We start from the raw sequence: 27,313 nt of genomic DNA, 5'->3' as shown, positions 1-27,313 counted from the left end.
CTGTGTGGAGATGGCCGCTGGTAGAGAAACATGGGTATAGATCAATCTTTGGTTCATATCAGCCCAGCTACCCTTGTGTCCCCAGGTAAGCACAGAAGCAGAGGTTTTAAGCAACTGTGTCAAAACCCGAGTCAGATGCCTGTGACATTATGGCAGTAACAGCAGAAAGCACAAGAGTGTATGACATTGCAGTCACAATGAGAGCAGCAGTCAGTGGAGGAGCAGATGTGATTTCAATCATATCAGTTACAGAGACAGGCAGTGTGGAGGCAGATGGGCCTCTGACTGAGTGAAGGCAGCCAGCTGCAAGATGGAAGATGCTGCTGCAAAGCTGGTGATGCAGATGCTACTGTGATGGGAGTAGGACTGCAGCAAGACCTGCAGCAGCAGCAGATGCTGCAGCTGCCTCAGAGCAGTGGGCAGCCAGCGTTTAAGATGCAGCTGCAGGTGCTCTTTGCTCCTGAATTCCTAGTGGTCACCACTTGCTGAATGGGGACAAGTGCTTTTACACAATAATTTCTGCAAATTATTGGGGTGTGGCAATGCATGCACTAAGATGAGACCAGGATTACATTTCTCAGTGATGATCAGCCTCCACCCCATTTCACAACAGCCTTTACAGACCGTAGGGGGTGGAAAAAGACAATAAAGAATTACTCTGAAAAATCCTACCTGTACCCCTTATGCTATTCTGTAACTGAGAGTATTTTATACCCCAGCCATCTCTGTAAAAGTGAACTCTTCTCAGCTGGAGGAGGCAGTGACTGTGGCACTTGCTGAAACCTTCTCCGTAGATTGGATTGCTCCCAGGTTTTCACCGGCTGAACATCTCCATGCCCAGCCTAGGTCCTCTCTCAGTCTTGTGATAGTCCTCTGCTGAGACCAGGGGTAGACTATTTCATCAGATAAGTAGTAGAAATTATGCAAGCCTTTCCCAAAGATGACAAAACATTCTGATAATTTGGGACATACCAAGCAAAAAAAGACAATATTCAAAGCATGAAATCTTGTCATGAAGTAGTTTTTGTTCAGTGTCCTTTCTCAGAAACTATGCATTCAATAAGAGCATCTGGACTTGCACAATGAACACATATTATTCTGGTAGAAGACCAGCCTGAACACTGAAATACAAAGATTTGTGAAGCTGGAGGTAAACATGCTCTCCATGGGTCTTGAGATCTTGGTGAAGGAAGAGTGGATACTAGTCATGGTCCCTTACAAAGATATGCTTTGTTCATTTAAGATGAAGAATCTCAGTTCTCTTTGAAAAAAAGGTGATGTTTTCATTAGAACATCATCCATTAGAACTATTTGAACATTTCTTAAAGTTATTTATAAGTCATTCTAGGCAAACATTCTGTTACAGTGCAGATACTGCAACACGATGTATCAGACAACGAGGCCAGTGGAAAGAAATATCTATGGACCAATTCTTGATAGATGTTTCAGAGATGTTTATTTCTCCAGCCACATGGCCGGGGCTCTGCCGAGGAACTGAGGCAATCATGGGACCCGAGGGTCCCTGCCCACACAGGGAAACACAAAACAACCAATGGGGAATGAGGCTGACCAGGAGCAGGGAAACCCCGTGTCTCCCCCCCAGGGCCCCTCTCCCAGGACCACATGGCAGGGGAAGGGACCCCGACACTTCACCCATTTATTTTTAACAAAAGAGATTTAAACTTAACATTGAAAACAACTGGATAAACATAACAAGAACAGTTTCAAAATAAAACAAGCCACCCTCCTGAGTCTTTAAATGTCCAAACAGATTCTTTGGAGCATCTTAAGGCTGACAGAAGGGAGACAGGACTCTCTGGGCATGTTTTTTTGGGGAAACTGAGGCAGGAGAGAGTTTAATTTCTTCCCTCCCCCTTTTCATTCCCCCTTTGGCATCAGAGAGGAGTTGTAGGGAAAGGGAATTGTATAGGGAAGCCATGGGGTGAAAAACGGATTTGGAATACACTGGGGGTAATAGGATATAGGGTAAAAGGGAAAGGTGGGATTAGGAAAGGGAGACTGTAGGGGGGGCTTATAATGGAGATATTCTCTAACATGACTACAATTTTTAGCATATATACTGCCTTTTACAGGAACACCATCAGGCCCAGTGACCTCTGCTGCTTGTAACCCTTTTCTACCTTGCACTATTTTAACTCTACCACCTCGCCATCTCCCAAGCTTGGGATGTATTTTTCAGGGTTATTCTTTTTAATAGCAGTTCTGTGAACGAATATGTCTTCTTGGTTGTCACATCTTGTTATAAAACCATAATTTTGTTTAACATTATACCATTTTACTATTCCTAAAACCTTAGCTATGGTGATTTTTTCCTTTTTCCGAGTGGCTGCTGTTTTCTGTCTTGCTGCATTTTTGCTTTCTCTTTTGCTTTCACTCGCTCCCGTGTTGGAATTGCCAGGGCTGCTGGAGCCGTCGGGGCTGCTCGTGCCTGCGTGCTCTTCCCAGGGTCACATTCGGGGCCGCGTGGGCCGGGCTGGGCAGCGCTGCTCAGCTCTCTGCGCTCCACCGCTTCTGCTCTCAGCTGTGCTGCCGCTGCCTGAGGCTGCACTCACGTCTCGGCCAGGGCCCGAGCAATGACCTCCCCACACCCTGCTCCAGCGTGTGTTTTGGCTAGGTGCGGCTCCGCTCCACCGCCGGCGCCGCCAGCCACCGCCCACGCGCTGCCCGTCTTGGTTGGGCATTCACGGGGCTCGCTCCACCACGCGCTGCGCGGGGCCGGGCGGGCACCGCCGGATCACCCCACTCCCGCCGCGCCTCGCTCCATTGCCAACACTGCGGCTCGCGTGGCTCCACCCACACGCGGGAACTGCCTCACTGCTGCTCGCAGAGCGCTCGGTGCACGTGGCCTGGGTCACACGGACTCTGAGGCACGCTTCCCTTCACCAAGACACAGCTGACATTGCTCAGCAGTCTCGGTAATTAAATAATATTCACGAAGATATTCTTCCATCGGCATATATTTTGACTCAAAAATTAACTGTGTCCAAACGGTCTTCCAAAAGTCTTTGGTAAGAATCAAATCCCAAGAAACACAGAAAAAGTTCTTAAACAGCCATGCCAGGAAGTGTTTCAGTTCCTTTTGAGCTTGAATTAAGCTAAAATTTACAAATCACTGTTCAAGAATCTTTTCAAGTTTAAGATAAATGTCCATATGCAGCTTGGAGAGCCAAGAGTCTTTCCACAGTTCCTCCATAATTTATATATGGGATAGCAAAACAAAAACAAGAAGAGTAATCCAGAGTTTACTCACAAATCAGTCCCTGTCCTTAGGGATCGGGGATCGTTCTGCTCACATTAACCACCATTTTTACAGTGGGGATACTGCAACACGCGTATCAGACAACGAGGCCCATGGAAAAGAACTATATATGGACCGGTTCTTGATAGATGTTTCAGAGATGTTTATTTCTCCAGCCGCATGGCCGGAGCTCTGCCGAGGAACTGCTCAATCACGGAACCCAAGGGTCCTTGCCCGCGCAGGGGAACACAAAACAACCAATGGGGAATGAGGCTGACAAGGAGCAGGGAAACCCCGTCTCTCTCCCCTCAGGGCCCCTCTCCCAGGACCCCATGGCAGGGGGGAGGGCCCCAACAACATTCCCAAACTGAGTGTGCAGATGATGAAGACTGAATCTTAGCCCTTGAGAAGTAACTTGATTCCTCTTAGTTACACTGTGATAATTGATATGACAAGCTCCAAATTTCTTCCTTTCCCTCTTTTTTTTCCCCCTTCATTTCTAACTGTAATTTCTATTCAAATGAAATCTTAAATATTCTGCCCTGACCTTTGCTGGAAGGAATTTAATTACCTATGGAGTTTACATAAATTATATGGCCTGTTTGTTTAAGATTAATACTACACAGAGATCAATAGAGCCATGGAACATCAGTATAAAATGGCTTCTTGCAAATGCCACCAAAGGTCACAAAATTCTTTCCAGTAAAAGGGGATGAGAGACATGGTGTGGCACATTCCTGTCGTCAGTCCAGTGTATGTCACTGCTGCTGCCTCTGCAGCCACTCAGGGATGATTTATCAGCTGTTAGAGGACATTTGGTACAAACACACTATAAGAACCAGCTGAGGAAAAATTAATTGGATGCAGTGATGACTACAATTCATCATTCTCAAAAAAATGGCTCAAAAAGTGAGAGAAGGATGATACATTGACCATAGCTCAGATAAACTGCTTTTCATAATACTCTTTGGAAACAACCTCTTGCTTCAACAGATGCAATGCCAGTTTCCCTGTGGAAAAGGCAGCTCCTATTTTTGGTTTATGAGATGGAGAGGACACACAGAGTATGCATAGTCAAAAGATTCATTAGAAATTACATGCGTGTAGCTTAGTAGAGCTGATTTCTGTGTGCCCTAGGTATGTTTACCAGCAAATTTGAGTTTATCCTCATATTAGGTTGACAGAATTAATGCAGTAAAAGTGCAACACAGTCAACATTTCCTGGCTGATCAAGGCTAGATGGAATGCCAAGAAAATTTTTCCCCATGTTAAAAAGAAAAGTTACGATAACAGAGAAGAGAGAAACAGACAGTATCCTACTGATAGAGCAGTGATATGAAATGAGGTATTGGGTTTGAATGGCCAGGTTTTGGTAGTGGGGGCTATGGACGCCACTGCTGTAAGAAGCTGCCAGAAACTTCCTCCGTGTCTGTCAGAGCCAATCCCTGGCAGCTCCAAGACAGACATGCTGCTGGTCAAGGCTGGGCCTTGCTGGTCAAGTTAGAAATGATGGAAACACCTCTGTCATAACATACTTAAGAAGAAAAAAAGGTATTGTGCAAATGTAATTGCAGCCAGAGAAGAGTGAGGTGAGATCATGTGAGAGGAACAACTCTGCAGACACCAGGGTCAGTGGAGAAGGAGGGGCAGGAGATGCTCCAGGCACCAGAGCTGAGATTCCCCTGCAGCCCGTGGTGAAGACCATGGTGAGGCAGCTGTACCCCTGCAGCCCATGGAGATCCCCAGGGATGCAGATATCCACCTGCAGCCCATGGAGGCGTCCCACAGCAGAGCAGGGGGATGCCTGAGAGGAGGCCGTGACCCCATGGGAGGTCCATGGCAGGGACCTGCAGACAAATGGAGAGAGGACCCCACACTAGAGCAGGTTTCCTGGTAGGAATTGTGACCCTGGGGGGACCGACACAGTAGCAGCCTGTTCCTGCAGGACTGCACCCCTTGGAAGAGTGACCCACATTGCAGCAGTTTGTGGAGGACTGTTGCTTGTGGGATGGACTCGTTGCAGCAGTTTGTGGAGGACTGTCTCCCATGGGAGGAACCCCATGCTGGAGCATGGAAAGGACTCTTCTCCCTAAGCACTGGCAGGAACAACCTGTGATGAACTGACTGTAAACCCCATTCCCATCTCCCTGTACTGCTGGGGGAGAAGGTAGGGGTGGGAAGGAGGGAGGGATAGGGTGAAAGTGGTTTTAAGGTCTTATTTTACTTCTCATTATCGTGCTCTGATTTTGCTAGTCATAAATTCAATTAATATCCCCAATTCAAGTCTGTTTTGCCTGTGATGGTATTTAGTGAGTGATCTCTCCTGGTCCTTGTCTTAACCCCTGAACCCTTAGTTATATTTTCTCTCCCCTGTTGCAGAGGGGAGTGATAGAGAGGTTTTGGTGGGTGCCTGGCATCCAGACAGGGTTAACCCACTACAGCCTCCAAAGACTGTACTACACCTGAGTCAAACCATAGAGTTCAGCCTCAGTTTTCCACTGAGAAACCTCTGATTTTGACAAAAAATGGCCATATTCAGGCCCTCACCAGAGCTCAGCACCAGATGCTAAAGCTTTTGCTAATGTTGCTAATGTGAGGAGAGATTTTCACAAGTGTTCACAAACTAGCAGCTCCCACTGTGACAGATTTTGAAAAAGACCGGTAATCAGTGTACACAGTTCTTAGGACTTCTAACCAGTTAGCTCTGTGCCAAAATAGGAACTGAGCTTTTATGAAAATCAGCTCATCACTGTGGTAATTAGCAGTAATCTGAAAGAGGCAGGCAGAAAGATTTTAACTTGACTTTGAGAGCTGCAGGCTGTAGTAGCTGTCTCTGAAAGAGGGGAAAAAGCAGAGTGGTACCCTCGTTTGTAGAATGTGATGGAATTCTCTGGCGACAACCATATTTTGGGTCCTGGTGTGAATGTCTTTCTCAGCTCTACTTGGGACAAACTTCTACTGGGAAGTGAGACTTACCAGTTTTATCCCCAGGGTATGAAGTTTTGGGGCTATAATAAACATAGATTTTAAAGCAACTGGAAAAGTTGGTTTTATTGCATTTCTTCATGATAGAGCACAAAAGCACTTGACCAAGGACTTCTGTTCTACAAAGCAGTACTGCACACAATTTCATACATAGGAAGATGACTTGAAGCTATACAAGTCTGGAGCTTCATTCAGAGTATGGTTGGATTCAGGCCCTTGGTTTGATCCACTGTGGAGAAGAGGCTCAGAAGATGAATTGAAGTGGGATAAAACTTGGATGTTTAAAAGGCCCCAAAAGCCAAGCAGAGTTTTGATGTGGAATTATGCTCTGAACAACATTAGCAGTATTAGCAATTTTTAATTACTATGTGAGCGTCTTTCGGCAAGCCCATAGTCAGAACACCATGCTGAGGGTGCATTCAAACAGAAATGATACATTCAGGGTAATAAAACTCCCATTGTTTCTATGTACTATAATAAAGCCTGTAAACCACAGATGTGATCAAGACCATATTTTGCAGAGCAGTGCACATACAAGCAGGATGAGACAGGATTTCCTCTGCTCACAGACCACAAGAGAGGGAGGGAGAAGGTGAAGATGAGGGAAAGGGACTTCTCCCCATGCCCAGCTTGGCAGTAGCAGAGCCCAACTCTGCCTTCTTGCTCACAGCCCTGCAGAGTGGGAAGTACTTCCCACAAGTACCAACTGCAGCTCAGATGGATGTTTTACATTCCAGTTATAAAAGGAGGCCTTAATGGGCAGCCCTCTTTGCTGGCTTGGAGCCTAGAGGTGTCAGAAGAGGTCTGTCCACTTACACGAGCAGATGTGCACACTTACAGTGTGTTTGGGATTGTACCAACCAGGATAGGCTGCACCTGGTCCCTTGTACAGGGACAACAGGAAATGATCTACCAATGTCTGTCAAGCAACAGGGGACACTGATTTCTGGTGTAAAACTGCAGTTCATATAATTAACTAATGAGAACATCTTTGAGTTTTTCACCTATTTCCCATTTGGCATTGTTGATGGTGTAGGTTAAGCTGAACATGAAACCTTCCATGTACCTTCTGTGCCACTGCCAAACTTTTACTGGTATTACCAGCCCTGAGGCGGGCTGCTAACACTTGGGCTTCACAACAGATCTGTGTGAATTTCTACCTTTTTGTTATCAACTGACAAGTGACAATTGTACTAATACCAGCCCATTTGGACACAGACAGAGGCGAAATCTCCCAGAAGCCTGGAGATAAGTGCCATTTGGTGAGTGGACTTGTGTTAGAGCATCCCACTCACTTGCCAGGAGGCATGTCCATACCTTCAGTCTCATCTCTGAAGGCCTCATGGCCAACACTGAATTTTGAGCGAGTCTTTGGCTGGTTTTGTGCTTTAAGGGAGAGGATGGGGGTATAGGATAAGAAACATCATCCTTGGTGTAACAGCAGAGCATTGTAGCTCAGCAGCTCAGCCCTGAGCTTCTGCACTTCTTTCTTTTTTTTCTTTTTTCTTTTTTTTTTTTTTTCTTCCTAGGACAAGACCATGATGGGGAACAAAAGGTCTTATCAAGAGATTGCAGTGGTAGCAACACAGGACTTTAATTCAGGAGGGTGTATCTACATCCCTTTTATTCCCTTAGGGACTATGCTACTGTGAAAGATCCAGAAAAGGTCCACACAACTATGTCAAACACTGCTTCCAGTACAACTTTAAATTAAAAGTTTGAGTATACAATTACATGATGACCTATAAGAGAGGGGTAAGAGGGGGTTACTGGTTCATTTCTCTTATGGGTCAGGATACCACCACCAGAGATATTAAAGCAGTTTATAGGATGTATGATTCATTCTACAGAGGAAGGAACACACTTGAAAATCAAACTAAAATGATGATGCAAACAGCGTTACAACAAGTTTTTATCTGTGCATGTGACATCAGTGCAAATCTATGCAAAAAAAAATCAACATCTCAGCTTGGCCCCTTTAGGCATTTCTAAATATTCTCGATTAATACCCAATAATTGAAAATCTTAAATACTTGAAAATGTATTAAAGACATTATCATTTTTAGCATAGTAAAAATTAAAACCAGCTTTGAACATAAAGCATATTTTACCACATCTATCCTTAGCTATGATTACAAATTCTCCTCATTCCTTCACCAATAATTTCAAGTATTAGCCTGAGGCAAAACCTTTTTGGCATTCTCCTTATATTACCCATCACAGGATATGTCAATTTTAGTACCTAGGTCCTTTCATGTGCCTTTCCTTGAGGTGAAATCCTTAGCTATGAAGGGGCTGTGGCACTTCACCCTGTTTTCCAATGATCTTCATGCGATTCCAGCCTGTAACCAAGCAGAGCAAATGTTTACGCACAGAGCCGAAACAAATCAGCCCTGATGCCACCACTGAGAACTGAGTGACCTTTGGCAGAGGAATCCGGCTTCCAAGGTTCAGCAGGCAATGAGGATTAATTTTATGGTCTGGACAGAGTCCTGAATTCCAAGCATAGAAATTGGATGTTTGTAATAAGCTATTTACAGTTGCAGTTCTATTATTTTTATTGGTCCTCAAGGACCCACAAACAATGCTGCACATTTTGGTCACCGTCTCCTAACTCATTGTGTATTCACTGTCTCCATAAATAGATATTGCTTGTTGGACAGCATCCTCCATATCTCTCTCTCTCAAAGCAAGGAGCCATTGGGCTAAGAATTGCAAAGGCTGAGAGTGAAAGAAGATAAGTAGTAGAAATTTTTTCTCAGCTCCCACATGGAGTGGCTATAACTCTGTCACAAGAGGAAAATTTGGGAACTATAGGAACAACCACAGCATTTTTAGTAACACATATTTTCAGAACGTCCAAAAGAGGAAAATTCTGTCAGAGTTTAGAGGATAAAACACCGTGATGAAATCTTTTCATAGTGTTGCTATCAAAGCCTTTCCTCTCTTCTCCCTGGTACCTGAATACCACAGACAGGATATTCAGCACATTTTATCTTTGCTTGCAGTTTCCATCTAATGTATGAAGCCCAGGCAAAGCTGTATGGACAACTCGTTCTAGATAGATATAAAAGGTATGTTGGTGTATGAAGTAAGAGTAATTTTTCCTGTACACCCTAAAAGCTGCAGAGTGAGGGCCTGCAGAGGCACAGTTCTGGAGTCTTGGCTGAAGTTGACATAATAAACCTGAACTCTGCCAGGCACCATTCTAGGATCATTCAGCTTTTCTTCCTCCATGAATCTGTAGAATCTTCCAAATGCTCAGTACAGGCAGTACAGATTTATCAAGCATGAGGTTGGGAAGCTTCATATACAAGGAGTGTCTTGGGTCCACTGCAGTTTGAGCAGCAAATATGGTCCATATACTGGTCTTTGAAACTCTTTTCATGAACTGGTCTCACAAAGTGACTGATAGATGTATTTTACTGTAATAATGTTAACTAAACGTTAAAGCAAAAATGGACAAGGACTGCAGCAAAAACCAGCAGAGAAATCACACATTAAATTAGAAAGGGAATTTTTTTTTAAATTTTTTTTTTTCCCCCCCCACAATTTCCTATTAAATCACCAGGGACACTAAGCAAGAACTGGGACGGGTGGAGGAGTTGCTGTATACTCCGGTCCAAACTTGTGTCATCATTAAACTGATATTATCAGTATAACATCTTCTTGGAAAAATACAGGAGTGAAGGGAAAGAAACAGCATGGGAAGGGAAGAGTCCAGACCCTCAGTCAGTAGTGTTCAGAGGAGAAGACATAGAATCCCACAGTCAGTTATTAACCAAGATCAATATTTATGGAACAGAGAATCATTTTAAGTGTACATTATTCATGTAGAGACTTGTAATGAGCACTTCATGCTTGAATAGAGAATGTATATACTGGGATAATTTTAATAAGAAAGCTCATAGGAAACAGGATATATCTCCTCGGAAATGGTCTGTGTGTCTGTCTCTCACTCTTGCTCCCATTGAATCAGTCAATATTTTCCACCATTACAATTCATAATCAGAAATATCCTTCAGCTGGAAGTTGGTAAGAATGGAATGAGATGTTTTAGACTTTGGTTTTGAAGCTCATATTTATGCAAACTGAATCCAGATTGTGGATTTTTCTTGAAAAATGGTAATGTAACCTAAATTATGTGAGGAACTCCAGCTATCCATTCCACATACCCAAACAGACAGAGGCCACTGCTGGGAGCATTCTCATTGCTCAGTTTGATGAAGTTGATTCCTTCATGAATCCTTCCTCCACTTGCTTCGTGAATCCTTCCTCCTCCCGGAGTGTGTATCAAGGATAAGGATGTGATAAACACTCTTAAACTAGGAAATGACAGCTTTGCTGTGACAACTGCTGAAGACACAAGTGGCTGGGTTATATGACTGCAACATATGAGCCCTTGCATTTGGGATTTGGCTTGTATTCCACACATTCATACAGCATCAGTCATTCACTGAGAGCCTGCTCTTTATGCTGTTGCTCTCACACACACAGAAGAGTATCACAGTATGCTGAGTCAGGCTTTAAAGGAATTTAGGCATATAAAGATGCTGAATGGCTTCTAATAGGATTTCCAAATATGCCTAAGCACACAACTTCTGAAAGGCACCTCTGAAAACCCCATAAAGCAACTATGTGCCCCTTAAAAGTGCTTGAAAACCTTATAATTGAAAGCAAGTAAATTTCTTGCACTCTTTACCTGTGATTTTCAACAGGGGCTGAAGAGCTTTAAGTGTTCTGGACTCTTTAGTTTTGTGTCCTTTGAAAATCCCAGCCTAAGACCTTATCCATTGCCAACAACATCAAAGAGAGGAAGCTCAGCAAAGTGATTTAGAAGTTTAGAAGTACTCTAAATCAATCCAAAACATGTCACATGCTGGGTGACGTCTGCTATTGATCAAAGGGACAGGACAAGTCAAGTCAAGGAAACATGATTGGGAAAATAATAAAACGGGCCCAGTGAATGTTTCAAGGTTTTTCTTAGCTTGAACGATGCCACTAAAGTGCACTGCTGGCCAAGAGGTGATCATCTGTGGGATAGTCCCTGGACAAAGAGGAGACATGGTACATTAGAGAGACAGTAAAAATGAATTTCCCTCCTCATGACCTTTTTTTCAATCTACAGTTTATTTATGTTCTTAACATTAAGACTACACACAACTAATTCCTTTCTGACAGATGATACATTGCTTACATAGCACAGTAGATTGGTACTGTGTAAGGACCTGGCAAAGAAGTTGGTGTTTCTGTGAAAAAGCTGTGGGAGATACTGTCAGCTCGCAGACCTGCTTATGAGATTAGGTAGCCTGGAAAGTGCAGAGAAGTTGGGAGATTTGCTTCCAGGACAGGGCTCTTCTCAAAAAGAACCATCTATAGGGATATCCATCTTACCTAGAGGAAGCTTTTTCCCTGGTGCTACTGAAGACACCGTCTGTCTCGAAGGTCAACTATTGTTTTATGCATGCTGGGTAGAGTTGTGTTGCTTTTTCTTTTTCTGTCAGAACTGAAAATCTGGTTGAGAAACATCTTACTGGCACAATTTGTGAAGGCCACCCACACATCCCTGTAACTTAAACCTCTGTACTTAACATAGGGGTAACGTGTCTCCCCAGGAAACAGGAGGGAAGGATTATGTTGCAGAGTTACAGACATCTGCAGAGAAGGATGCATATGAAGCGTGTATGTTTTACAGAAGGAGCTCAGGAGAGGGGGAGAGAAAAGCTCTTTTTTGCCTGGAAGGATGGATGTTCATGCTCCAGGGTCAGATGAGGAAGGGGATGATGCGAGTTCGTGACTGAGAAAGGTGAGATGAATAAGGGCCGAAAGTCTCTTGGTATGATGTGACTGCAGGCTGTGCTGGAGATTCCTCCCCTCATAAAGGGCTGTGGGCTGAACAACATTATCCTGCACTGCAAGTGAGGCCAAACCAACAGCCCCCCTGCCTCAAGTCAATGTCTTCTCCTTGGATGCAGATTGTAGCCAAACTGATCAGTTTGCACAATTGCTTCCTTTTTTTTTTTTTTTCTTTTTTTTAATAACATGAAGCAGTTAATGAATTTAAAAATAACAGCCTTAAAGCTGATCCAAGCTACTCCACTGCAGCTGTAAGAAAAACTACACTGGTCCAGCTGGCCTACTGCAGAATAACTCAAGACAGCTGGAGACATGGTTAAAGGAACCTAGTCCTCCACAGCTGGGATGCCTAATGAAAAAGTATCGTGTGACGATCTCAGAGAATTGCTACTACAGAGGAAAGAAACCCTGGAGACAAGGGAAAGATAGTCTTAGAGAGGTGTAAAATTCTCACAGTCAGCCAGAGAAAGTAGTTGTATGTGCTGGAGAGCCAGCTCAGCCTGGCTTGCTATGGATTTGTGCCTGTGGTGGATTCGTGGCTGTCTGATCTGAAACAGATGCCAAGCGACGCTTTTATCAAAGTCAGGGAATTAAAAATCTTTCTCTCCCAGAAGGATTCTCTTCTGAGTCTTTCCCCCAGTGAATGGATTAATAGTCTCCATCTCTCTCCTACCTGCCTGTCTGAGACTTGCAGGAATTTGCTACTGCTTTGTGTGACTGAAATGAAAAGAGCCAGTGGGTTAAAAATGCATCAGATTGAGGAAGAATACACACAAAGACAGAACGTGATCCACTTCTTTAGGAAAACATGCTGAAAATGTAGCTGAAGTGGAACATGCCATCTCCACAATGTATAATGTCTTCAGCCCCTGAATTTTCTTCCTGGTCTGGAAGTTTTTTTTGTTATATAAGGAGTGGAAGGACAGATCTATGCATTAAGGGCACTGAGGGCTTACAGCTGTCAAAAACAAACCCGTTATTTTCAGCTACTCTAAAGAGCTCTGGATAAGTGCAATCCTGCAATTACTTAGGGCCTGCCTGCCCTAAGTAATAGGAGTTTCACTGGCTTGCATCAGCCAGCCTCTGGCTCTTCTTATGCTAACCAGGCCAGCATTATTGTATTACATTTAATGGATCTCCTTATGTCATTCCATCCTTGCTTCCTTTTTCTGATCCATGTGCTTTCCCTCCCTCCCATCACCTCTTCCTCATCTCAGCTGGAGTATGCATACGTGTTCCTCTCCCCCTGTACCAGACACCACTGCAGTGCAGTGCTTATGATTACAAATCATCTCATTAAAGCCAGACAGCCACTCAGCTGGATGCAAATTACTGACCTCCTCCATTTATGAATGTCAGATTTTTCAGGGTGGGAAGGGAGGGAGGAGCAGGGTGGAAAGTGCTCCATTAAATGGTATCCATCAACCCTATCACATTTATAAGCTAATAAAAAGGCTAAAATGAAGTTCATTGGGACTGGCTGGATCTAGTAGTACCAGCTGGTTCTATGAAATATTAGTAGAAACTAGACATGTCTCTGTGTTGGAGTCAGTTAGGTGCAAGGATGATACTCTTATTGATAAGTTACTGCCCTGTCCATTCTTCTGAGTGACATCTTCAATTTTCCTTCTGGTAGTGTTAATCCTCCTCTGTATGTGACAAGACAAGTCTAAAACACAGGAGATTCTACTACTGAAGAATAAAGACACATATTTTACAGGGGATCAAAAAGCCTCAGCTTGTGGGTCACACCTACCATTTTGACCTTGTCCCAGCATCTGTGAACTTTGCTGCCTTTGTGAAATTCAAAGGCAGAGCTTTGGCTTTAACTGGTGGAGGGAGACATGTCAGGGAAGGTGTGGAATCTGAACCCTGAGAAAAAAAATGCAAACTGTAATGAAGAGTTCAGACAATGCAAATGCTGCTTAGCAGCATGGCAGAAGAGCTTGATTCAGGCAGTCTGGATGATGAAGGTTTTCCCATTTTGGTGGCTTCTCAGTTCAGTAGGTTCCTGAAATTACTTTGAATTAGGAATAAATGTGTGCTAAAAAAATCTGCTGTTTGCTGGGATACCGAGGTACCCTGGACATTCATATATCAAGGCAATTAGCTCAGCAGATCCAGACAGATAGGAAACCAACAGAAAAGCCAAATAATAAACAGGCCTGCACTAATCTCAAAGATCTACAGATGGTCCTTTCAGGTTGCATGAGCACTACAGCATTAGAGGGAAGGAAAGTGTACCAAATGATGTCTGTCCTAGAGCTGAGCAGATCATTTCCCTCCACGTTAATATCAATTAAGCACTTCTCACCAACACTGAGAAACATTCTCATCTAGCCTGGGCCAACCAGTCAGGGTGCTGGGGGTCTCTGCAATTACTGGGAAGTACAAACTGTAAAAGAGAACAAAAACAACTAAAGGAGGAGATCTCTTTGAGATGCCGCAAACAAAGAGTTTCAGAAAGACAGAAATATACACCATGAAATTTTTGTTCTTCTACGAATGTCTCCTCCAAAGATAATGGCCAGTCACAAGCTTTTAGAGACAAGAATAAATGCACTAGAACATATCCCTTGGCAGAGCCAGGCAGATGCAATGATAAATTAGCTGGCGGGTGGAAGACTACCTACTGTGCAGAGAACAGGTTGTCAAACAGATTCATTTATGGCTGTGAGAGTGATCAGTTGGGTTCTGAGCGGTTAGTGGAAATAATTATATCACATATAAACAGCATGTTTCTTACAAAGAACAGATATGCCATTGACTAGGTAGCAGAAGCACAACTTGTCATTGAGCAAACATACACGCAATAAATTTGAAGCTTAAAATCAAATCCTTTAGATTTCCCCAAAAGAAATCGGTTCAGAGGAGAGCTCAAGCATAAGCAATGTCAGTCAAAAAGGTAGCAGTTGCAATGAAAGGCTGGCAAGTGGTTTCTAGCAATATATTTGTTTGTTTCACCCAGAGGGGACAAGAGCCAAATGAGTCTTCAAAAAACAGTAGCTATTGCACACACAGACATCCATTCGCCAAGTGTCATGCTGCATAACTGCTTACAGCCAAAAAATATCCATTACTACAGTGAACAGATGTGAGCAAGAATAACAGGAAAGGAGAGCTGCTAAGAGAAGTTCTGCAGTGATATTCAGAATAATTCAAAGTACAGTAACACAGGCAGGGAATCTCTCCAGGCAACAGTAAACTAGCCGTATCCTCACAAAGCATTTATATTATTCCCACTTTTTTTGACAACTGCTGGCATTTAAAACCATCTTTCAGGAGCAGATTGATGGAGTTGGTACCCCTGCAAAGATGAACAGAGGCGGAGAAGGAGATAAACATCCCTTGAGCTGTAGAAGGGTAGACAGCAGATAACATGGCAATCTGCACTGCCTTATGGTTCTGTCCTGGCTTGGTGTGCTGGCCTCAAGGCAAACAGTCAGTTTGAGAAGAAGCAAAAAATGGATAGGGAAGCATAGAACTGGTAGATCATAAACATTTTGGTGTTTGGCAGTGATGGAACACCTGACTTTTTGGAGAAGATAGAGGATCTATTTGTCTAGGTTAGGCACAGGAATCCCACAACCCTTTTTGGTCCTCAAAATCTCTCATCTAAGAAAAAGATGGTTATTAAGTACTTTGAAAATTAGACATGTGCAAAAAAGATTTATGTGAAGAACGGCTGGTTTGAGGCAGCCTGTAGAAGAGGTTGAAGAGTTTTACTCCTCTTCTGACTTAGCAAGCTAATTTTCACAACAGAAAATTACGGTTAAAATGTAATGCCAATAATCATATGAATAAGCCTGTAGTCTAGCAAGTGTTCACTCTCTGCTTTATTTTTTTCTCCAAGGACAGCCAAAGAAGTCAGACTCTACCTAAGCTACTAGCTGGCCCCATCAGCAGAGTATGTGTGCTACATCCAGTGACTGTGTCAAGGAAAATCTATTAAACTGACAGTAACAAATACCCAACTCTCCCCCTTCCAAGGAGACTATAGTCAGCCTTGCTGGTGTTCTCTTTTGTCCCAGGAATTCTTGAATCCTATGCTACAGCTGCACAGCTTCAGTGAGAGCTCTGGAGGATAGCCCAAATCCAGCTTGGTAATTGGGGATAATTAACAGCATTTCCCCAGTCAGAGGAGGGACTTTGAACCTGGACCACTGACATCCTGCCTTAGTGTTTCAGCCACTGACTACTGTGCAAAGCGTGGCTGAGGAAAAAAGGTTGTGGAGTGACAATAAGAAATTAGCCACCATTTCAGAGGAAACAAGCAGGACTTGTTAGGGTCTCAAAAAAATGAATGCAAGCATTTACCTTTGGGGTAGTGTCCCAGCTTTGGATTGGGAGTGAGGACCCTGGAGATATGCATCTTGCCTCTGCCCACCCAGGCCCTGCAGTTCTCTCTCTCCTGGTTATCTCTCAGCTACACACTGTAGTTCCCTGCTTAGGCTACAACCTGCTTTGAATCCCACTCTAAGCACATAATCTCCCTGTGAGCTGTGTACTGAGCTGCAGTGATTGCCTTATGGTACAACACTGGGCACACAAGGTGGTCACTGGACCTTACCAGGCTACTGAAAGTGGTCTCTGATGACAAAGCAAATTGAGCTATGTCCCACACAGGTCAAGAGCTTGAACCACTGGTCTCCACATGTGCATACAGATGCATATTTTTATGAGACAAAACTTTTCTGTTTTAACTCTTCTTCAACAAATGCCTCTAGGTAAAAGGGAGCATTCCCACCAAATGCTGACCTAATAAAAGATGTGGTCCCTGACTGAATAATTTTGTAGAAAGAAGAAACTCATAAAATCACATAGTGCTCACTTTGGCCCAAATTTTTTCATGCTGTATCAGTCATTTACTATTCATTACCAGGGCAATTCTCCCACTGAAGTCAGTGAACTAGAAAAGAACATGCTCTCCGTGAGCATCTAGAATACATTTAACCAAGAACAGACAAAGTAAAAGAGGGGGGAATCTACATATTTTCCAAATGGTTTGAATGAACATACACCTGAAAAGGCTGGGATAGATGCATTTATGTGGATACTGACCCACCAGGCTTATCCAGACTATATCGGTTGCCAGAATTTTGAGCCAGCAGAGGAGAAATGTATTGATCTGAAGAGTGGCTGCAGCCAGTGTATCATGCTGAATATCTACACATGGAATCATAGTCTAATTTGGGTCTGAGCCCAGCTCCAGGATGCTTTTCAGGTGCATTTCATCCAAGAAGGGCTTGTACAAATATACACCTGGGAGGGTACTCTATTTTTGTCTCTGCCTTTGCTTAGCTGTACAGAATGTGCTTGGCTGATGCAAAACCTGCTGAAAACTCTGCCCAGAGTAAAGTAATGTTCCTGCAGCAGACTTTTCCCCTCCTCCCTTTACTTTCCCTATCCTCTCCATTTTCATTTGGATTATACCCATCTCCCCTCTTTCTCCTCAATGAGGTAATGTTTATCTGAATTTGTTTGTATTTTAGTATCAGATGATGACCCTCACTCCACATCATCAGCTGACTCTGCCCATGATGCCAAGTGACACAATGGGTGACAGCAGAGCAGTTACCAGCAGTTGCATCAGAAAAGGCATGTGACTGACACCTGCTCTCAGGAGTGAAAAAAGACTGAGCTCACACTGAAGGTGACTCAGCAACGCTTCTTTGCTGCTTGTTACAAAACAGACAGGCACACTTTTATCAGTCCTACAGCCCTTTACTGTAAGAGGATTTGAAGAATCTTTACATGAGCCAAATGGCAGAAGCAACCTCAGCTTATACAGACTCAGGGTATTTCTGTCTGCACATTTTTATAACCCCATGCTTGATGAGACTTGCAGTTTCACTCCCTGATGAGTAAGAATCTGAAAGAGCATGAAACAGCTGAATCATTTTTCATCTTCCCAGTTAAACAATATACAGAACAGGTGGGCAGGAGGAGGCTACTGAAGGCCAGCTACACATTCCTATTCCAAACAACACGTTGTTACTCAGTTGCTTGAGATCTGAGATTTAAACATAGACAGTGGATAATTTTTTTTACATTTCTTCTTATCTTGATACAACAAAATGAAGAAATCATCTCAGTGGTTGCTTCATGTACAGCACTTCTGCACTTCACAAAGTTTGCATAAATGAAAATATGAGCTGACACTGTACTTTATCCTATCTAGACCCTTATATTATATAAATTCTGCCCTGAACAGAAGAAATTGGGAAAATTGGTGGATGGAAATTGGACATGAGCCAGAAATGGGCACCTGCAGCCCAGAAAGACAACCCTATCTCGGGCTGCTTCTTCATCAGCATGGGCAGCAGGTCGAGGAAGGTGATTCTGCCCCTCTGCTCCTCTCTGGTGAGACACCACCTGCAGCATCGCATCCAGCTCTGGGGCCCCCAAGGTAAGAAGGACATGGACCTGCTGGAGCAAGTCCAGAAGACGATCAAGAAGATGATCAAAGAGCTGGAGCATCTCTCCTATGAGGACAGGCTGAGAAAGTTGGAGTTCAGTCTGGAGAAGAAAAGGTTCTGGGGAGACCTCAGAGCACCTTCCAGTAGGTACTATAAGGTGGCTTATGAGAAAGATGGGGGCAGACATTTTAGTGGGGCCTGTAGTGATAGGACAAGGGGCAACAGTTTTAAACTGAGAGGGTAGATTTAGATTATATATAAGGAAGAAATTATTTACAATGAGGGTGGTCAGGCACTGGAAAAGTTGCCCAAAGAAGCAGCGGATGCCCTAGCCCAGGAAGTGTTTAAGGCCAGTGTCATGGTTTGACACTGGCCCAACTCCAGGCACCCACGAGAGCTGCTCACACACCCTCCCCTGCCACAGCTGAGCAGAGGAGGGGAAAGGAAAAAAAAATTAATGAACGCTTCATGAGTGAGATAAGGACCAGGAGAAACACTTCAAGGGTGAAACAGGTTCAACTTCAGTTGCGAAGTGAATTTATTACTAACAGATAATGAGAACCAAAATAAGCCCTTAGAACACCTTCTTCCCCGCAGCCCCTCCCTCCTTCCCACCAACAGCGCAGGGAGACAGGGCATGGGGATCTGGTCAGTTCATCACTGAGATTTCCTTCCACTGCTCCGGGAGGAGTCTTCCCCTGTGAGGCTGTGGGGTCCCTCCCACGGGACACAGCTCTCCCTGAACTTCCCCGGCGTGGGTCCACCCTCAGGAGCAGCAGCCACACCACCCCTGCTGCAGCGTGAGCCCCTCCCATGGGCACACAGCCCTCCCAAAACTGCTGCACCGTGGGTCTCTCTTTCCATGGGGTGCAGTGCTCCAAGGACAGGCTGCTCCAGCCTGGGAGCAGGGCCCTCTCTCTCCACCGAGTCTCCCACTGGATCACAGCCTCCTCCAGGCATCCACCCGCTCTGGCACGGACACCTCCCCCACGGGCTGTGGGTGGATCTCTGCATCCCCCGTGGATCCCCAGGGGCTGTGGGTGGATCTCTGCATCCCCCGTGGATCCCCAGGGGCTGTGGGTGGATCTCTGCATCCCCCGTGGATCCCCAGGGGCTGTGGGTGGATCTCTGCATCCCCCATGGACCCAGGGGCTGCAGGGGCACAGCTGCTTCACCATGGGCTGCACCACGGCCTGCAGAGGCACCTCGGCTCCGGCGCCTGGAGCACCTCCTGCCCCTCCTTCTCCACTGACCTTGGTGCCGTCAGGTTGTTTCCCTCACATGTTCTCACCTCCTCCTCTTCTCTGACTAGAATCCAAAATCTTGTGACTTTGTTTTGATTTTCTTCTTAAATGTGTCATCACAAAGGCGTTACCAACCTCTCTCATTGGCCCAGTTTTGGCCAGCAGCATTTCCATCTTCAGAGCCATCAGACATTGGCTCTGCCGGACACGGTGGGAAGCTTCCAGCAGCTTCCTCACAGGAGCCGTCTTTGTGGCCCCCTGCTACCTAAAACCAGGCTGTGCCAAACCAACACAGCCAGGTTGGATGGGGCTTTGAGCAACCTGGTCTAGTAGAAGGTGTCACTGTCCGTGGCAAGAGAGGAGAACTAGATGATCTTTAAAGATCTCTTCCAACACAATCCATTTTTTTGATCCAAAGTTTCTATGATTGTTATCCTTTATCTGAGCTCAGTGGGGACTGTTCTACCATTGGTGCAACAGAGTCCAGACCAAAGTGTCTCTTCTGATCACAGTGCTTGTCACCCTCACTCCCACCTCTTACAGAGTGGGGAAGACCATGGCATGTTGTTTAATCACAGTAGTTGAAGGTTGACATCTTAACGGGGTGAAAAGTGTGGGAAGTCTGCCTCATACACTGTCTCCAAGTACTATCTACCTTCATAAGGATGAGATAGCACTAATTTTGCCTCATTTTAGTCTTCATGCACAAGAAATGGATGTTACCCTCCTACCTTATTCTTTACTATGGCTCACACCTTTTTATGCTTCATTGTCCAACTTAGTAAAACAAGGATGAATTAGAGCTAATTGAAGTCTCAACTTCTGCAGCTGTAGCCTAGTGCTATAGGTTAATAATAGCTGATCTCTCAGAAAAGCCCTTAAAGCTTCTAAAATACCCCCACCCTTACACATTAACCAGACAAAAGTGGAATGACAAGGCAAGACAAAAAATTTCTAAGCCTCCTCATATCTCCATGAATAATATTGCTGCTCTTGTGAAAAGATCAGGGGGAAAGTGAATAAAAATATAAATGATATTTACGCCTTTCATCCATGTCTTGTTTGTTTTCTCTTTATCATGCATTGTATTAATGAGGAGGATAATTGTTATTTAATATCCTCTTCCAAAAAAGGCACTCAACCAAGGCATATGAGGGCTTGAAATAATTAGGACGATATAATTGGGTACATTATAGAGGCCATGAAATTAACTGTAGTTAAATTAACTCTTCTTTCTCACATGAGCATAAAGGAGAAATTGCCAAGAACACATCTTTTTCATACTAATTGGAAGCAGAGTCATGTAGCATTTTATCTGCCTGAGTTTTAACTCTGAACCACAGTTGTGCTTTTACATTCTTCTGTTGAACACTACCTCTAATTGTGGTCAGCCTTTGTTTAAATCTCCTGGACTCTCTTCTGCCTATAGGCAATACTGAAATTAAATCTTGCTGCATAGTGCTATAATCCCATTTAGGTCAACAACTGGATCAGAGTCTTCCAAGAACATTTAAATATGTCAATGATTCATTAGACCAGAACTAGAGCAACGTTCCTGTTTTGTGAGAGAGAGTATTAGTAACCTTTTTCCACAGTAGAAACACTGGTATTTGATCTGTTAATTCGCTCCCCATGGACCTGCCCAGCCATCCTGGGGTGTGTCTGAGCCTGATTCTGACCCCAGCATCAGGTTGATGCTCAGGTGTGAGCTCAGCCTGTCTCCAATCCCTTGAAAATGCCCAGTGCCTAGGGCTGCCCCTTGCCTGCCCTGCTCCCTGGCCAGGGGTATTGGGGTGGGCCCTGGCTGAGACCCCTGTGCTGCCAGTCCCCAGCTGGTACCACAGCCCCCAAGGAGGACTCGGCTCCTCTGAGCCCTTGACAACCACACTGCACCTTGACAACTTCCATCTGCCAAAGCAGAAGTCTTCTTTGAAGGGCAAATACAAACATGCTTACAACAGTTCTGTTCCTTCCAGAAGCCACATTTTAATATCTCATTGTTAAGAGCCTCATTCCATCCAAAAAAGTAGAGATGCAGTGGATGCAAAAAATTACAAATTTAGGTTGAATTGTTTTCAGCCAGAAAAGAAAATGGAAAAACAGTGAAAATAGTTAAAAACTTCTGTCAAATTTTCATGAAATGTTTTAATTTTTTATTTCAATTAAAAATTGAATATCTTATTTGAAAGAGACATTTCTTACTAAAAAAAATTCTTATTTTATCATCACTTTTTATTTTTAAAACTTTTCCTTTCAAAACTTGACTAATTGATGTCCCTTCTCCCTAAAAGTAACAGGGATGTTTCTCAGAGATGCCTGTGCCCAGATGCACGTGGAGATGTGGCTCTACAACTTCTTTTTTGGACAGGAAAGCAGAGCATGCTGAGCTCGTAGCAGTCCCACAGAGGCCTGAAAGACCTCTAGGAGTTTGGGAAAGCCCTGCTTGTGGAACTAATGCTCACAAAATTACAACTTCAACTGTTCTTTTGTACTCTTTTACACTGTGAAATTTCAAACCATTGAAACATTATTTTTATTAATGTAAAGGGATACAGCTGATCTAAACATAGGTTAACATCAGAAGTGACAATTTAAAATGTAAAAGTGAAGGCTTATTTGCTGTGCAGATAGGGAGCTGGAAGCAGCTGTTTTGTATGAAAGCACTTATTACCTCATTTGTAATTAGTATCATTGAGAACAACATGCTGTGGTTGTCCAGGAAGGCTCAAAACATAAACCAGAGCAAGTACTTGAAATCCAGCCATGCTGGACCCATCCCTATCCCAAGAGGAATTTAACACTAAGAGATAGAGTGGTGATTTGTAAACAGAAATGCCTTCAGTGAGGAAACAGTCAACATGGGGAAAGCCCAGAGTATTCCACCCTGATATGATGACAATTTTTAGCTTATTAAGTGAAACAGTGTTGTTGTTGGATATGAGGATGAGAACCAGAGAACCTAGTCTCGTACTCTTCACCAGCCCAGATGTTTTAGTCATACATAGTTCAGAAAAGAAGGGTAAAGGTGACATTGACTCTTTCCACCCTCTATCACCCTCCTTCCTCCCGGTAGCACCAGCATCCTACAAGATATGGTAATGTGCAGGCTTTCTCCCTCTCTCATGCAAAGTCAAATTGTTTTCTCATTCTCTGAACTTTTCTTCCTCCTATTTCTTCTTACTGAAGGTATATGTTCCCGGAGATCTTAGTCATGGTACTGCAGAGGTGTCTGAAAACTATATTCAAGGTCCTTCCTCCAAAGTGTCACTACTGAAAGTGGTCTAAAGTCAACCAACAGCAGTAGTAGCCAAAATAACTCAGACGAGAAGAAAAAATTAAAGAAATCTGGACCAGATGTTCAAATAACATGAAGTCTAGATTACAAGAGAAGGGCCCACACAGAAAGTAAAAGACAGCAGTAAAACACATGCATTTCCAAAGGTGACACCTCAGTGGGTCAGTCTGTATTCTAAGTCATTCAAATGTTGAGGGTTTCACTGTGATTTGTTTCCAGTGAATAATGCAGGATGTAACAACAGATCTTCAGCTGGTGTAAATTGGTGTCAGTCTCCCCAAGACAATGGAGAAACAATGACTGTCATCGACTCAAAACCTGCTGCTCATTTTGAAAGGGGCTGCAACTGTATGTGCCTAGAGGTCACTGAGGTTTTCAGGCAGGCTGGCTGAAGTCTGTCTCCCATGCTCAGGCTTTGGGATGTGGAAAAAGGGAGCTGACTTTTAAAAGTCCTTGGCCAAGTCAGAAAAGAGGAAAATGAGAAGTAGAATCAATGGGAAGCATTAGCAAAAGAGATCAGGAGTAGGAGTTAAAGGTGGAGCATAGCAATGGTTGGAGTTAACACAACAATGTAAAGAAACACAGAGGAAATCCTGTAAGGGGAAGAAATGAAGGGATGGATTTAGAAACTTGGGCATCCATCAAAAGTAGCTGTACTGAATGCAGGAGGAGGGGAGAAAGGAGGGAGGGAAACATGAGCAATTTTTCAGCTTCAGTTTGCTTTTCAAAGTTGTAATTGTGCAAAGGTGTCTTAATTGTGCAAAAGTATCCCGTACTGCAAAGGGATGACAACAGGTTATCCTGCTACTTTTCTTCCCTGGCTTTTAAGAAGATACACTGTACCTTACCTCACACAAATGACATTAAAAGTGTTTCCTTTATATGTTGGGTTTTTTTTTTTAAAGGGTAAGTTGAGAGGAAAAGAGGGTATATTATTATAACTCAGCCTCAGATGCTGAGGAAGATGATATCAAGCATCTCCCCCCAGTCCTTGTTAGCTAGCTGCAGTATGAATGCCATAAATATTTCAGGTCTCCTCCCCTCTGGAATGAAGCTCTGATTCCTTCACATCTTGAAGGTGCTCCCCATTTCCTATTTCTAAGCCAAAAACATCAACATGCATGGAAGTGTCTGGCAGTGGTAAATCTGAGATGTACATGGCAGCATTACAGTTTGCAGTCAACTGGGGACACAGAAATCAAAATAAAATTTCAGTCCCTCCCAAGACATAAGACTGGGGATATATTAGGCAACTGAAAATAACCTACATCATCACAAATACACATGCACATATCTATTTTACAATGTCTGAGCACAAAATCGCTTGAAAGCTTTTAAACTCTCCCCCAAGACTGCACAATGTTTGATTTGATGATCCATAGGTTATCTAAATACAGTCATCTCTTCTAAAAGTCAGAAATTTACAGTATGCAAACAGAAAGCTGCAGAGTGTCTCCAACAATAAGATTGATGCCATGCTGACTTTTGTTTCTGCAGAACCCTGGCCTGGCTGTGCAGATCATCACCTCTTGTGATTCCCTTTGCATTCACTTGGTTTAGGCAAGAGCCCCTGAAAATCGAAAGGTATTTGAGTCTGGAGATTAAAATGTTTTTCTCTTTAATGTACTTGAACTTTTTCTTAGAATAATTTTTATCATGCTCAGAGATGGCACAAAAGCTTTTTCTTTATCCTGCTCTGTGACCATTTATAGTGAATCTAAATGGAAAGCAAAATGATGAATTGCAATGTGAAGAGGTAAGTAATCCCAGTATATGCTCCCTGCTTTAACATGTTTAATTTGCCTGTAAGAAAACTACCCATCACTCCTAGTAGATCTAAATTCTTCAGCAGAAGTCACTGCTAAACTATCCCATCTCCTTCTTTTCATATTTAAATCTCAGAATGTGTTACAGCCTTTTTTTGTTATCAGCATTTTCCAGGAAGAGAACATCAAGCACTGGGCTATGAAAGGAGAAAGGTAAAGTTACCTGGAGAAGGCAGAACAACTAAAAAAGAGGTATTTGAATCTTGGTTCAGCATCGGTACGGTAATATTTGGCCTTGTGGAAAGAGGCTACAGCCAGACAACATGATACAATACGTTGAATATAATCACTCATATTGCAACACCAAACCTGAGAATGAAATTATGCTTTGCTGGAAAACTATCGCAGTTGACAAACAAAACTATTACATGTCACAAATAATTTAATTGCTAGAAAATGAATGGACACAAACTGTTCATGGGCTAGAGAAGCTCCATGGCTTTGCAATGAAGTAGGGAAAACAGCACTGGCAGATTGGAGTCCTCACCTCACCCATAGTGAGCAGGCACATTGATGTCTCATTGAAAGGCCAAACCCTTCTCTTTTCACCCAGGATGATTGTTAAAATAGTCAGTTACAAGTTGTAGTAACTTTTTGCAATTGAAACGACAACAACAATTTTGAAAGTTTATAGAGCAGATGTAGAGGCAGCAGTTACATCTCCACAGGCAGTGTCTTGCCCTTCCAAACGTCCTTATCCTGTTCCAGCCAGGACAGTGTTAATTTTTGCAGCAGGCAGGAGGGGCATGGCCAGAACCTGGAGGTTATTCCACACCACCTCACCTCATTTTCTGGGAATGGGGAAAGGGGTCCATTCCAGGTCATTCGAGCATGGCGGCAGTGAGGTATTATTGGGCTTGTTTTGGTAGAGTGGTGAGCATACGAATCCCTTACCTCTCTTGCACAGTCTTGTTATTAATATTGTTGCTGTCAGATTAATATTGTTGCTAACAGAAAACTGTTTCTTATCTCTTCGCTGTTTCCAGCAAGTTGTTCTTATCACAACCCACTATCTTTACCTTTTGTGCCTCCAATTCTCTTCTCCATCCCACCACAGGCGAGGGGGAGGAGGGAGCGAGCAAGCAGGGCATGGTTTGGAGTGGTTTCAGTGGGAATTCTAAATTGGAGAACACCATTCCTAAACCACGGCACCTATAAAGATATCTAACTGAGTTTTTTGCTGAGCCCATGGGCTGAAATCATCCACTCTGGAAAAACAAGGCCAGTTCTCAAGATTAAAAACCACACAAAGCACGTGATCCAGTACATAGGCACTAAGTAACCAAGAACAACCAAAACACAAATCAACTCATAATAATTATAATATAATCCTGGGGAAAACCTCTGTTAATTTATACTAATCCTATTAAATTCACTATTAACTAACTGCATAAGACTTTATGGGACATACATATCTTAAGCACCTTTCATGACACTGAAATGGGTCAATTAATTTTCAGAGCCCCACCACATCCCAAAGACATTCCAAACTCAAAGTGCAAATAAAAGATCCAAGAGAGAGAGAAAGAAACTCAAATATTTTGATTTATATTTTGATTATTGCTTAAGGTTCCCAGGCTTCATGACATTGCAAGAGGAAGTCATGTTTCCATGGAAGTAAAAGCATCCATGGACAGCTTTCCATAGATGGTGGAGTAATGTGTTACATACACATTTTTTTTCATGGAAGTTGAAAGTGCATTCATCTAAGTCATTTCTGTTACATTCTCCGACAGCTTTTGAAAATTACCAGGCTAGTTTTTTGTTTGATCTTCCAAGATTATTGGAGGTTGTATAAACAGGAAGCAATGTATAGCTTCAGCATCAATTAAGACGATTCTAAACAAACACACTGTCACAGTGCTGTCAGTTCCCTGTGGTGGGCATGTCCATGGACTAAGATCACATTGCAAATCCACTTCTAGTGGAAATGGCAGTCCTGGTGTTCCTCCACTCATCTGCGGCTCTGGCTGTGTTAGTAACCCAAGCACATCCGTACCACAGACTCGAATACTGCACAGTGTGGTTCACACAGATTAATAGTTGTTACATTACCTGGGGATAGTGGGAAGAGGGGTTTAGCCATGTGGGTGCTGTTCTGCTTGCCCTTGGGGCCAGAGAACACGACTTGACCTGCTTTATTTAACAGTAGCCTGCAGCTTTTACTCTACTACCAATCACCACAGGACAGACCACATAAAGCAGATGGACAGAGGCCAAACCATGCCGAGCTTCAGGAGTTCTCTGGGCCTTCCTGGGTTTATCAGTGTGTATTAAATAATGAACAGGAAAGGGAAATCAGGTTGGGATGGAAGTTGGTGGTCATTAGTCCAACATCATAAAGTGGCAGATTTGTTAAAAAATGCATTTTTTTAAACTCCCTTAGAAAAGTAAGTTGCATAGACACTCTGATGATTGATCTCCCAAAT

At 43.4% G+C, this 27,313-nt stretch overlaps 2 long non-coding RNA genes across 2 annotated transcripts in view; one reads left to right on the top strand and one right to left on the bottom strand.

Moving 5' to 3' along the window:
* The window catches only part of LOC116455418, a 61,338-nt gene extending 44,818 nt beyond the window's left edge, over positions 1 to 16,520 (bottom strand). The window contains exon 1 of the long non-coding RNA XR_004244381.1: positions 16,418 to 16,520. This is a non-coding gene — a long non-coding RNA (uncharacterized LOC116455418). The remainder of the gene's footprint in view (positions 1 to 16,417) is intronic.
* On the top strand, positions 91 to 19,174 carry LOC116455417. Its single transcript, XR_004244380.1, has 3 exons — positions 91 to 103; positions 7,847 to 7,850; positions 19,071 to 19,174. It is a non-coding gene; the product is annotated as an uncharacterized LOC116455417 (long non-coding RNA).
* The last annotated feature ends 8,139 nt before the right edge of the window (positions 19,175 to 27,313 follow it).

This window comes from Corvus moneduloides, chromosome 1 (genome assembly GCF_009650955.1).
Source record: "Corvus moneduloides isolate bCorMon1 chromosome 1, bCorMon1.pri, whole genome shotgun sequence".
Taxonomy (NCBI): Eukaryota; Metazoa; Chordata; class Aves; order Passeriformes; family Corvidae; genus Corvus; species Corvus moneduloides.
The sequence above is the reverse complement of the archived record's forward strand: the minus strand, read 5'-3'. Positions and strand labels throughout refer to the sequence as shown.